We start from the raw sequence: 12,066 nt of genomic DNA on the forward strand, positions 1-12,066 counted from the left end.
CCATCTACACCTGAGATGGCGGAAAGCGCTCCGGTCAAGTACGAGGATCTGCCTGATGAGCTCAAAAAGAAGCATGATGAAATCAAGGCAGTCCTCGAAGCCGAACTCATCGGCTCTTTCCACCGAACCCGCTCCCATGGCGTCAGGTGGAAGGGTTTCACACCCGAAGGCGCACTCGATGGAGTGGACCTGTCCGCCCCGTCAGAAGAACGCACCAGGTCGCTGCGGCAGGAGATCAACTACATGGTGGCTCATTCGCTACACCGCCACTCTGAGAGCCTGGTGAACACTTTGGAGCGTGTCGCTCTGCGCGTCGTCCAGGAAATCATGAGCAACCGGTATTCTCCATCGGGACCAGCTCTGGGGACTTTCAAGGGAGAGATGCCGCTCCGGCCCCCGCCCGTTCGCATGGGCGGCACCGGAACTGCCGAACTCATCGGCATACGTCGTCTACAAGATTGGTGGTGATCCTAGTGACTACCAATTCCTACCCGAGGCACCCAAGGAGATCCCGCACGGATACGCGTGCGCGTACGTACGGGATCGCAACACCCGGGCACTCTCGAACCAGGCTGCAATATCGGGGGCCTCCGGAACGGCAGGAGGAACGTCGGGAGCCGATCCCGAGAAGCAATCGTGGCTAGCTAAGTACGCCACTCCGACAAACCTCCAGAGCCTAGGTCCCGCAGCTTGGCTCGTAACCGGAAAAGCAAGCATGGCTGGTTAAGTATGCCACCCCGGCAAATCTTCAGGGTTCGACACCTTCGGCCATCACAGCGGATCAGATTTGTGCAATTCTGAAAGATCAGTTTGGCATGATGCCGAAAAGGAAGACGTTCGGCTACACCAAGCCGTACCCCAACGACTACGAACTGATCCCGCTACCACCCAAATATCGGCTCCCGGACTTTACAAAGTTTAGTGGATCAGATGGTTCCAGCTCCATCGAGCATGTGAGCCGATATTTGGCACAGCTGGGCACTATCTCAGCGTCAGACGAGCTGCGTGTGAGGTTCTTCGCACAGTCCCTCACAGGATCGGCTTTCGGGTGGTACACATCGCTGCCACCGAACTCCATTCGGACTTGGAAGCAGTTGGAAGAACAGTTCCATGAGCAGTATCACTCAGAGGCTTCCGATGTTGGTATTGCCGATCTAGCGCAAGTACGACAGAAGCGCGGGGAGACAGTGTCAGAATACGTCCAGCGCTTCAGGACTATTAGGAACCGATGCTTTTCGGTTCACATAAGCGAAAAAGAAGCAGTCGAATTGGCGGTGGTGGGCCTCTCATCATCAATCAAGGACGTGGCCTCCCAAGCAGACTACCCTTCGTTGGCGCACATGGTGCAGAAGCTGTCAGCATATGAGCAGCGCCACCCAGATGTTTACCAGGACAAGTTCAAGCGTGCGGTGACCCTGGTTGAGGCAGACGAGGATGAAGGTGCCGCGGGAGATCGAGAGATAGCAGTGGCTGAATAGACTCGGGCGACAGGCCCCGTGACCTGCAAATGGGTGAAGCCACAAGGCCCTCCAAAAGGGTTCGACTTCGACGTGACCAAGATGGAGCAGATTTTTGATCTCTTACTCACGGAGAGGCATATAAAGGTACCCGAAGGCCACAAGTTCCCCACGGTGCAAGAGCTGAACGGAAAGCCATACTGCAAGTGGCATAACACGTTCACCCACACCACCAACGACTGCAGGGTGTGGCGGCAGCGATCCAAATGGCGATAGAAAACGGACGGTTAATTTTCAACCGGTACGCCATGAAGGTCGACACACACCCCTTCCCCGCCGTTAACATGGTGGAGTATTCTTACCATGAAGGTTGCCAGCCGTGGTCTTCGTTCAGCATCAACATGGTAGGATCCGGACACCACGCCGGCAAGGATGGAGATGAGGGCAGCTGCTCTCATAGCAAAGATACAGAGGAAGCCGCTCCACGCGATCGGCTCCGCCAAGATGGCAAGCGCTACGTGACAGAGGGAGAAGTGAAGAACATAAGATATCAGCGACCTCTCTCTGATCACCTCCTCAACAAGTATGTGGGTCAGTATGACCAACGCTGACGGTCCAGCGATGATGATGAAAGAGATCGTCCGGCCAGAGAAGCCAGAAGACATCGTCGGCATAGTCACTATGAGGAGGAGCACGAGCGTTGCGCCAAGGAAAAGGCAAGGGAGCGAGACGACGAGGACAGGCACTGGGATTGTCCCTTCTTCAGACACTGCTGGGATTCAGGAATGAGCCGATTGCCAACAATCGGCAATTGCCCAGAATGCAACCGGAAGAAGAAGGAGGCAGCCAACGTGTCCGTGTTCGAGCGCTTAGGGCCTCTCCCGCCACAAAGGAAACGCGCTGAGTCCCCTCGATGGGAAGATCTCGAGGATTCAGAAAACGAGGGACAAGAAGAAGAAGACAGGTACCACCGGCCAAGGTGGTGCCCTGATGGACTCAGCCGTTCTCAGAAACGCAGGGTTCAGCGATTGCGCGGCCTGGAGGAAGCCGAGAGGTTATACTTGCATACATTGAGGAAGGCAAGGCCTGATCTGGCTGCGAAGATTCAGCGAGCCCTGGATGAAGAGGGTCGTCCACGGAAGATGGAGTGGCGCCCCAAGCAAAGGAAAGCCGATGATGAAACATCGGCTGGCACAAACATGGTGCTCGTTCTTCCGACGAAGCTTAGTGCTCCACGATTACACGATGCAATCAAGGAGGATGACAGCAAGCGCACCAACATGATAAAGTCAGAGATTGGGCTGGTTTTATCTACCGGCCTGAATGAGTAGCAAGAGCACGTCAATAAGCAAACGTGGCGAGGCTGATCCTTGTGATCGGCCCCAAAAAAAATTTGTGAAGGGACATTACAAAACCTTCACCGAGCAAGCAATGTGGAGGCCGATTCCAGCAATCGGCCAAAATTATCCTCACCATCCATTCTGCCTGGGTTCAACACGTTATCCGACAGAGCCGATACCATCAATTCTCTTGACAGAATCGGCTCGGGGGGGCACCCAGGTGGATAAAACACGAGGATATGCAGTAGAAGTATCTCATCCTTTGGTGATGGGTATTGAAGCATGGGGGCCGATGCATAAATCGGCCGTAAAAAATTCGAAAAATTTTGAGCATAGCCGATGCAGCAGACATCGACTTAAGGATATGAAAGCCGATGCATGGCCATCGACTCAAGAGGAATAACTGTTACGATCAGGGGGTCAATGGAGCACGAAGGGAGATTTTAATGGAAGAACTCCTCAATGGAGTAGTTTAAGGGCTCGGATCCTCTCTTCAAGAACAATGCCAAGAGCAGCCTGGACGTGCAAATCAGGTCAAGGATGGATTACATTAGATCCGCCAAAGGAAAGGAGTCGATCTGACCAGCAAGGCGCTAAAAGCGGACTGAAGAAACTCGGGGGGCAGCTCACCTTGAAGTCTCTCTGCTCTGGGAAGCCGATTTATGTTCAAATCGGCTGGCTCGCATAAGAAGCTCCCTCAGACATAATCAAGCCCAGGTCCATACAGCTAATTTGCGTATCCTCGTCTCTGTTTTCCTTGGCTGAGACTCGGGGGGCAACAGGCCTGGTAGATGCTCTATTGGGGAACCGATTTTTGTTGGAATCGGCTGGCTCTACATTGTGACGTGAGGTCGATGGCGACATGATTAGCTATTTCGCTACCTTTCTCGCCTTGACTTAGGCTCGGAGGGCCATTGACTTGGGGGATGCTCTATTTTTGAGAGCCGAGTGGAGTTACCTCGGCTGCCACTGCATCATGATCTTCTCAGGGAGGAACTGGGAAGGGAAAGCCATCGTCTTGTACGAGGTTTGGACCGTGCTGGTGCTGCAAGAAAAGGAAGGAGACTGGTTTCTCAAATTAGCCGATGAACCGTCATCGGCTGTGGGACTGCGAAATACCACGGTCGAGAAAAACACAATAATCCGATTCGTTGCTATCGGTCTTGGTGTGACAAGCGGAAGGAGGGAAATTGGATTAATGGAAGGAGAAATTGAGAGAACAATTCTCATTAATTCAAAGGAGCGGCTTTACAAGAAGAGCCGATGGCTCTCAAAAGAGGGATCTGGTGCCTAGTGTACTACTACTGCTGGTCCTACTCTACTAGTCGTCGCTATCCTCATCATCGCCGTCGTCGAGGTCGTCGGCGCTGCTCCCGAGAAGCTCCTCGCCGGCTGCTGTCCCGGCCGTCGGCCGGAGCTTCCTCCTCCTCCTCGTCATCATCATCATCCTCGCTATCCGCCCAGCCTGCGGAAGCGCTTCGTCGGAGGATATCCAGCGGAGGAGGAGGAATCGTCTTCCTCCTCCTCATCTTCTTCTTCCTCGTCGTCGTCGTCGTCCTCGCTGTCCGCCCACATGCGGGAGCGCTTCCTCGGCGGAAGCCCGGGAGAGGGGGAGGCCTTGGTCTTCTCCGCTTCTCCTTCTTTCTTCTCCTTGTCAGAGGAGATGGGGTTCGCCCCGGAGCGGGGATCGTCCTCTTCCTTGTTCTTCGGCGACGAGTGGAGAGAGAGGCTTGAAGCAGAGGAGGAAGAGGAAGACATGGCTGCAGGGGGAGAGGGTTTTTTGGTTTGGTGAACAGAGCACGAGCAAAGGGATGGAGCGGTGAACCGTTTGGCAAAGATAAATAAAGAGAGTGAAGTGGAGATTTAATGCCATGATGGTTCTCGAGGGTGTGATGCTGAAATTGTCAATTCATACGAGAGAAGCCCAGGAGGCGAGGCGTAATGATGGAAGATTCTGCGGCAGCTTCGCTTCTGCCACGACATGACCCGACGAAAGAAAGCGTAATGATTTTGGAAATGTCATTTCCAAAACCGAGGGGGCATGTGTTATCACCGGAATTTGACCAAGTCGAGAGGTGGGCCGCGATCAAGATGGACTTGAAGATATATACATGGAAGAAATACGTGAATCGGCCTTTTATACCAAGTTGGGCTTAATTGCCCGTGTATCTGTAATATATTAGATCGCATCCTAGTTTAGAAGTTAGAGTTTATCTCGTGCACGGTTTAGTGCACGCCCACATTAGAAAGTCCCCTGGACTATAAATATGTACCAAGGGTTTATGGAATAAACAACAACCAACGTTCAACCACAAACAAATCTCGGCGCATCGCCAACTCCTTCGTCTCGAGGGTTTCTACCGGTAAGCACCATGCTGCCTAGATCGCATCTTGCGATCTAGGCAGCGTAATGCCTATCCCCGTTGTTCATGCGTTGCTCGTACCGAAGCCTTTTTGATGGCGAGCAACGTAGTTATCTTAGACATGTTAGGGTTAGCATTGTTCTTCGAATTACATGCTTTCGTAGTGCAACCCTTGCATGTCTAGCCGCCCTTACACCTATCTTAGGTGTAGGGGCGGCACCCCGCTTGATCATAGTTTAGTAGATCTGATCCGTTACGGTTGCTCCTTGTTTCATCAAGGATTAGTTTAACATCCGTAATAGTTAGGCCTTACAAAGGGTTGGAGGATCCAGCGGCGTGCAGGGTGGCGTTTGCTAGCCCTAGAAAGGATGTTCCGGGGATCAACCTCGTGTTGGTTTTTAGGCCCTGTCTAGGATCGGCTTACGGTCACCGTGCGCGAGCGCGAGGCCCAATCGTGAGTAGGATGATCCGATTATGCGGTGAAAACCCTAAATCGTCGTAGATCTAATCAGCTTTATCTTGATCAAGCGGGACCACCATATATTCGGACACCTTGTCCGAATCATGGGTGGATCGGCTCTTTGAGCCGATTCACGGGATAACCCGAGAGCCGATCGAGGCTCGTATTTAACGTTTACGTGTGTGCCCTGCAGAAACTAAGCGAGGCATCATCCACACCTTCCTGACCAGGTATAGGTCAGGTGGCACGCGCTTGTGATAAGCATCGGACGTGCGACCAGGAGGCTTTGCGGGCCGTCGCTCTGAGGGACTGGGGCCAGCCGCAGCCCTAGTTATTCCCGGCTCTACCGTGTTGACCGTCTCTGCCCGCCAGGGGGTTCCTGACGCCAACAGCAGCATAGCCAAGAAAGACACAATCCACGGTTTTTGGTCCAAGCTTTCGCTTTTTGGTGATTGGCAAATTCACTTTAGCCAAACAACCCCAAGTTCGTAGGTAGGAGAGTGTTGGTCTTTTCTTTTCCCATTCCTCATAAGGGGTAATCTCTTTATTCTTGGTTGGAACACGGTTTAGGACATGACACGAAGTCAATATAGCCTCCCCCCACCATTCCTTGGATAAACCCGACACATCTAACATGGCGTTAACCAAATCTGTTAGAGTACGGTTTTTCCTTTCCGCAATCCCATTGGATTGTGGGGAATTGGGAGGCGTCCTCTCATGGATTATACCATGTTCCGCACAGAATAAATTGAACTCATTAGAAAAGTACTCTCCACCACGATCGGACCGAACCCTTTTTATCTTTCTTTCAAGTTGATTCTCAACTTCAGCCTTATAGATTTTAAAGAAATCAAGAGCCTCACCTTTACTTTTCAGTAGATACACATAACGAGTACCTAGTGGAATCATCAATCAAGGTCATGAAATATTTCTTTCCACCTCTTGTCAACTCACCATTCATCTCACATAGATCTGAATGTATGAGCTCTAGCGGTGCCAAGTTTCTTTCCTTCGCAGGCTTGTGAGGCTTGCGAGGCTGCTTTGCTTGCACACAAGCATGACACTTAGAGCCTTTGACAAAGGTGAATTTCGGAATTAAACTCATATCAGCAAGCCGCGTCATACAACCGAAATTAACATGACAAAGTCGTGAATGCCAAACATTAGTTTCATTAACACTAGTGCTTACATGGTTCACAACATTATCACAGAAGACTTCTAGAGAGAAGCGAAACATTCCCTCACAATCATATCCCTTTCCAACAAAAGTTCCATACTTAGACAGTACAACTTTATTGGACTCAAATACCAACTTAAACCCATCTTTCATAAGACGGGAGCCACTAACGTGATTCTTCTTGATAGAAGGGACATGCAGCACATTCTTCAGTTGCACGATCTTTCCCGAAGTAAACTTCAGATCTACCGTGCCAACACCACGAACAGTAGCATGTAACGCATTCCCCATCATCACTGAGGAACCTCGGGCCTGATAAGAGGTAAACATGGAGATGTCAGCACACACATGAACATTGGCACCCGTATCAACCCACCATTCCGTGGGCTGAAACACCGAAAGAACAAGTAGGTAACATATTACCATACCCTGTAGTTCCTTCCTCTCGTGTTGCCAATGACCATGCCGACGAGAATTTGAGTTCTGTCCAGCTCGACATTTCTTTCCTTTGCGTTGTGGACAACGATTAGCCCAATGGCCAGTCTCGCCACACACCCGAGCAAGGATCTTTCTTCTCCGTTTTCCCCTTCTTCTTGAAGTTGGTAGTCTGGGAGACTCCCTTGTTCTTTCCCTTGGACTTGTGGGCATTTTTCTGTACCATATTGGTAGCAGAACGTCCCTCGGTTCCTCCAGTGTGTTTGTATTTTGCCCTCGCCTTCTCCTCAACATCCAGAGAGCCCATGATATTCTCAACAGAAAACTCATGCCTCTGATGTTTTAGAGAAGTGGCAAAGTTCCTCCATGAAGAGGGAAGCTTAGCGACAATGCATCCCGCGACAAACTTGTCCGGTAGCACACACTTGAGAAGCTCGAGTTCCTTTGCCATGATCCGTATCTCATGAGCCTGTTCTACTACAGATCGGTTTTCAACCATTCTGTAGTCATTGAACTGCTCCATAGCATACAGTTCACCTCCGGCATCGGCAGCACCAAACTTAGCGTCTAGTGCATCCCACAGTTCCTTCCCATTTCGGATGTGCAGATAAGCATCAACCAACTTGTCTCCAAGCACACTTAGGACGGCACCCACAAAGATTACGGTGGCATCCCCGAACGCTTTATCCTCGTCAGGAGTAAGCGGACCTCTGGGAGTACCTTCCGCAACTCGGTGCACGCCCATAGAAGTGAGCCACAAGAGGGTTTTACTCTGCCATCTCTTGAAATGAGAACCCGTAAAAGGGCTCGGTTTGAGCGCAGCAGCAAAACCAGACGGTGAAAATTGCCTATGCATATAAGGTTTTTGGATTGTTGGATTATTAGGCAATTTCCATGTGAGTTTAATTACCGAAAGCAAGATTACAGATGCACAAGCATACTTAACCATACACATCAGACTAAGCACATGCATCAGATCTGAACATGGAACAAGTAGCAGTGCAAGGTAGGAGTGTAAAAGCACGTACATCGCGACCGGGAAGGTCGCACCAGCAGCAGCAGCACCACAACCATGGGAGTTGTTGATGTCGCCCATGGTGTAGTCGGATCTGTCGATGAAGCAGCCGAGCCGTCGATGAAGAAGACGAACAACAGCGAGCAGTCGCGCCGAGACGCTCCCCAAAAACCTTATCGCCCGTCTCCCGGTGCAGGATCTCAACGGACGGGGTTTCGGAGGCCTGCTCTCCCGGACGGCTGTGCACGCAATCACCGGGATGGGAAAGACTAGAGAGTAGCGCAGCAAAAGGAACTTCGCGAGAGAGAGAGAGAGAGATCTAAGAGCACTGTTCTCCAGATCTGATCGGTCTCCTTGTATAGCCTGGGAGGAGAGCCGCCCCGACCGCGTTGACACGCGTAGGAAGTCAGGGACACGCGGCGAGCATGCACATGCAGGTCGACACGTACCCAACACAGTTGGTGCACCAAGCAAAAATTTAGGCTTCCTTTGAGTGTGTCTCGAACTCGAACTCGAGTCACGAAACGCGACGTGCGTGACGAGGCGAGGCGGGGCGGGCGGAGGAGGAGGAGTGCGCGAGGGCTCCTTCTATTCTCACTCACTTGGAATGACTAGAACAGCAGCCCTTATATACCACTCCAACTCTCTCCCAACTAGCAATGTGGGACTAAACTTTGTCCCCCAAGGCTGTCCCAAGCTGCCAACGTGATGGGCCTTGAGATTTCAGGAATTTTAGACTATATGGGCTGCCTTACTGGGCTGCAGCCCATCTACATTCAACAGAGCATATGTTAAGATTAGAGATCCCGAAGAATCTAAAATGCATCTATGTTCTTTGTTGTTTATTATACCATATTTCATCATAACATGATTTAGAACGATTTTGGGGATTTTCCTAAAATATCCCTTTTATTTGAATTATAACCCTGAATGGCATAAAAATACTGTTTTCGTATGGTTGAATTCCAGGGACCTTCACGGATTCAAAAGGATAGGGGATTTTTAAATGGAAAATGAAGTCATCGAGCACCTAGACCTCACCTAGGACGGCCAAACGGCCTAAAAGAGGCCTGGTGGCACGGCCTGATACCCTGGTCACGCCACCATAGCCTGTTTCACACTCGTGCCTCCGATGCCATTGATCTTTGTATCCATGGACTCTTCTTGATCTAAAAACGTCTATACAATTGTATTCACGATCCCAAAGTACTATGAACCACAAAATAGAAATGAAACATAGGCTGAACCGGCGCAGATTGGAGGAGAAAACCCCACCTTCTCGCATCTCCAACAGCATCTCCTTCGTCTCCATATTCCATAATAAAAAGGTCATAGTACACCCTCGATCTATGAGTTTGTAGAAGTAGCTCAACCTATCTATCTCTCTTGCTATCAATGTTCTATAGACACATGAGATGCTCTCATGATTGTGGCCATCTATATGTAACTTTTTGTGGTGGATCTTTGGTTGCAAGCAGATTGGTATTTGAGATTGCAATTTTCAGTTCTTGTTTGATGTAGGGGCTGTAGTTTTGGCTCCCGGGTTCAAATAGACATATTATCTGGATCACCAGTTTGTGCATCAAGATTATTAATTCTGTCAGAATTGAATGAGCTACTTGCAGCAGAAATTAGAGAATACAGTGTTGGTTTGGCATAAAGGTGTACGCAGGGCCCACCGCATGTGGTGTGACAAGAAGGCGACCACCACGGTGAAGAAACCTGAAGGAGACAGAGGTCTGAGAGCGACGATGTGGACCTGCTGAACAAGATTCTGATGGATACCTAGACCACGGTAAATGTTGTCGACTTGTCGTGACTGGTATACCAGCGAGCTTGTGGGTTATGGATCTGACCTGTCAAACTAATTTCGCCCCAGCAAAGGGTTGAGGAGGCTGCCATATTGCTCTCCAAGAACAATGACTCTTGAAGAAGGTTTGGTCTCCAGCGGATCGAGCAGCCCGTAGGCAGGCGGCGGGAGCGGTAACAGCGTCGATGATGGCGTGGAGATCACAACTTCACTAGCGACCGCGAGCAAGATGGACTTCCCTGGATCGGTGAGCAGGTTCCTGTGAGCTTATCTTCCCCAACCTTTAAAAGCCGTGTTTTCCTCCATTTTCGGTTTAGCTTTGTACAAGGGGCAACAGGGGCTGGTTGCGATTGGTACATCAGCTGGAGAAGAAGGCAAGTGCAACCATGTCAGTCGGTTGAGCCAGATCAATAGGTATTGGGCATTGTGCATGTTGTAGTTGTTGTGAAGTGTATATGTGAATTGCCTAGCCCTTTCCATCAGTTCGGACTTTTGGTTCAAGTGGCTAGTGCATGAAGCTTAACATGGTATCAGAGCCCTAGGTCTCAAGTTCAAATCCTGGCTTTCACATGGTTTTCGCAATTAAGCCTAAAAATTGCTGTTTCCCCCCTCTTTAGCCACCCCTGTTTCGGTGTGCTCTTCTTCTTTCTTCACGTGTTGACTTTCTCTTCTCCCGTCACACGCGAGTGGGGGTGTTGTGAAGTGTATATGTGAATTGCCTAGCCCTTTCCATCAGTTCGGACTTTTGGTTCAAGTGGCTAGTGCATGAAGCTTAACAGTAGTAAGTGTGGGTGAACAAGAAGCTGACGGCCAAATGTGTATACACTACAGGAATGGCGTGATACGTTGAGGGTCTTTTATACGCCGACGGCCAAAAGTCGGAGCCGTCAGCATATGGCACGGTCAGACCAGCCTGCCAACAAGACCCTCAGCGTAGCGAGGTCTACAATGAGGGAAGCACTCGGCATACATTTGGCCCTAGGCGTAGATAGGGCTACGCCGACAGTCACCTTCGGTGTAGGCCATCCTTCAAATTTGTCTAATTTTGTAAAAATCATAACTAATTCATATGACGTCAGAAAAATGCGTATAATGTACCAGAATGTTCAGAAAAATATCTTATATCCATTTATGTCAAAATCATGCATATTTGAATCATGTACAGTACCATGTTAACATAATAACAGTTCAAACACTTTCTTATATGTCCTCGGGTTTCCGTTTTTGCCAGATGGCAATTTAAACGAAGTCAGAAAATCTCGCCGAGCCACATGGCGTCATCTTATGTGTCCTAGTAACCACTCCAATAGTCAGAATTAGGATACGACAATTATTTTGGAGAACCCTTCACGAACAGGGCTATCAAGTCCGGAGTTCTATGTCATTTAGGGGAAGTGAGTAGGAAATGACCTGTGACAACGCATAATTTGTCGGAACGAGGCCATATTGGGCATGTGTGTGGGCCCTGGGATGGGAAACAAGGGTCCAGGCACGGATTTCCAATCCGACCCACATGCGATGGTTTTTTCATTTTCGGGGTGCCAAAACGCTTTTTTGTGAAGCAGCTACATGGGGCGCATTTAAGTATTGCGCGAGACCTCCGTGTAGTGGTAGGAGACCGCCTCCGCACCACCTATGACATGAATATGCACATACTATCGATCTAGAAATCCATGTGGCATCCTGCGGTGTCCCGCCGAATCTGCTGGAAACTTTACAGATTTGAACTAGGGGTACACTTTCCGTCGCTTAATAAATTCCGGGAAAATGTTTTTAGGTCTACAACACATCACTTTATGTGCTAAATTTTTTCCGTTTAGCGCGATGGTGAACGGGTGCACCAGCGCGCCCGGTACGGCCATACCGCATCTCCGTCGGGGTCCGTTTTGGTCAGATGGCAATTTAAACGACGTTAGAAAATCCTGCGGAGCCGCATGGTGTCATTTTATGTGTCCTAGTAACCACTCCAAAAGTCGGAATTGGGATACTGCAATTATTTTGAAAAACCC

The sequence above is a fragment of the Lolium rigidum genome, chromosome 7 (genome assembly GCF_022539505.1).
Source record: "Lolium rigidum isolate FL_2022 chromosome 7, APGP_CSIRO_Lrig_0.1, whole genome shotgun sequence".
In the NCBI taxonomy this organism is placed as follows: domain Eukaryota; kingdom Viridiplantae; phylum Streptophyta; class Magnoliopsida; order Poales; family Poaceae; genus Lolium; species Lolium rigidum.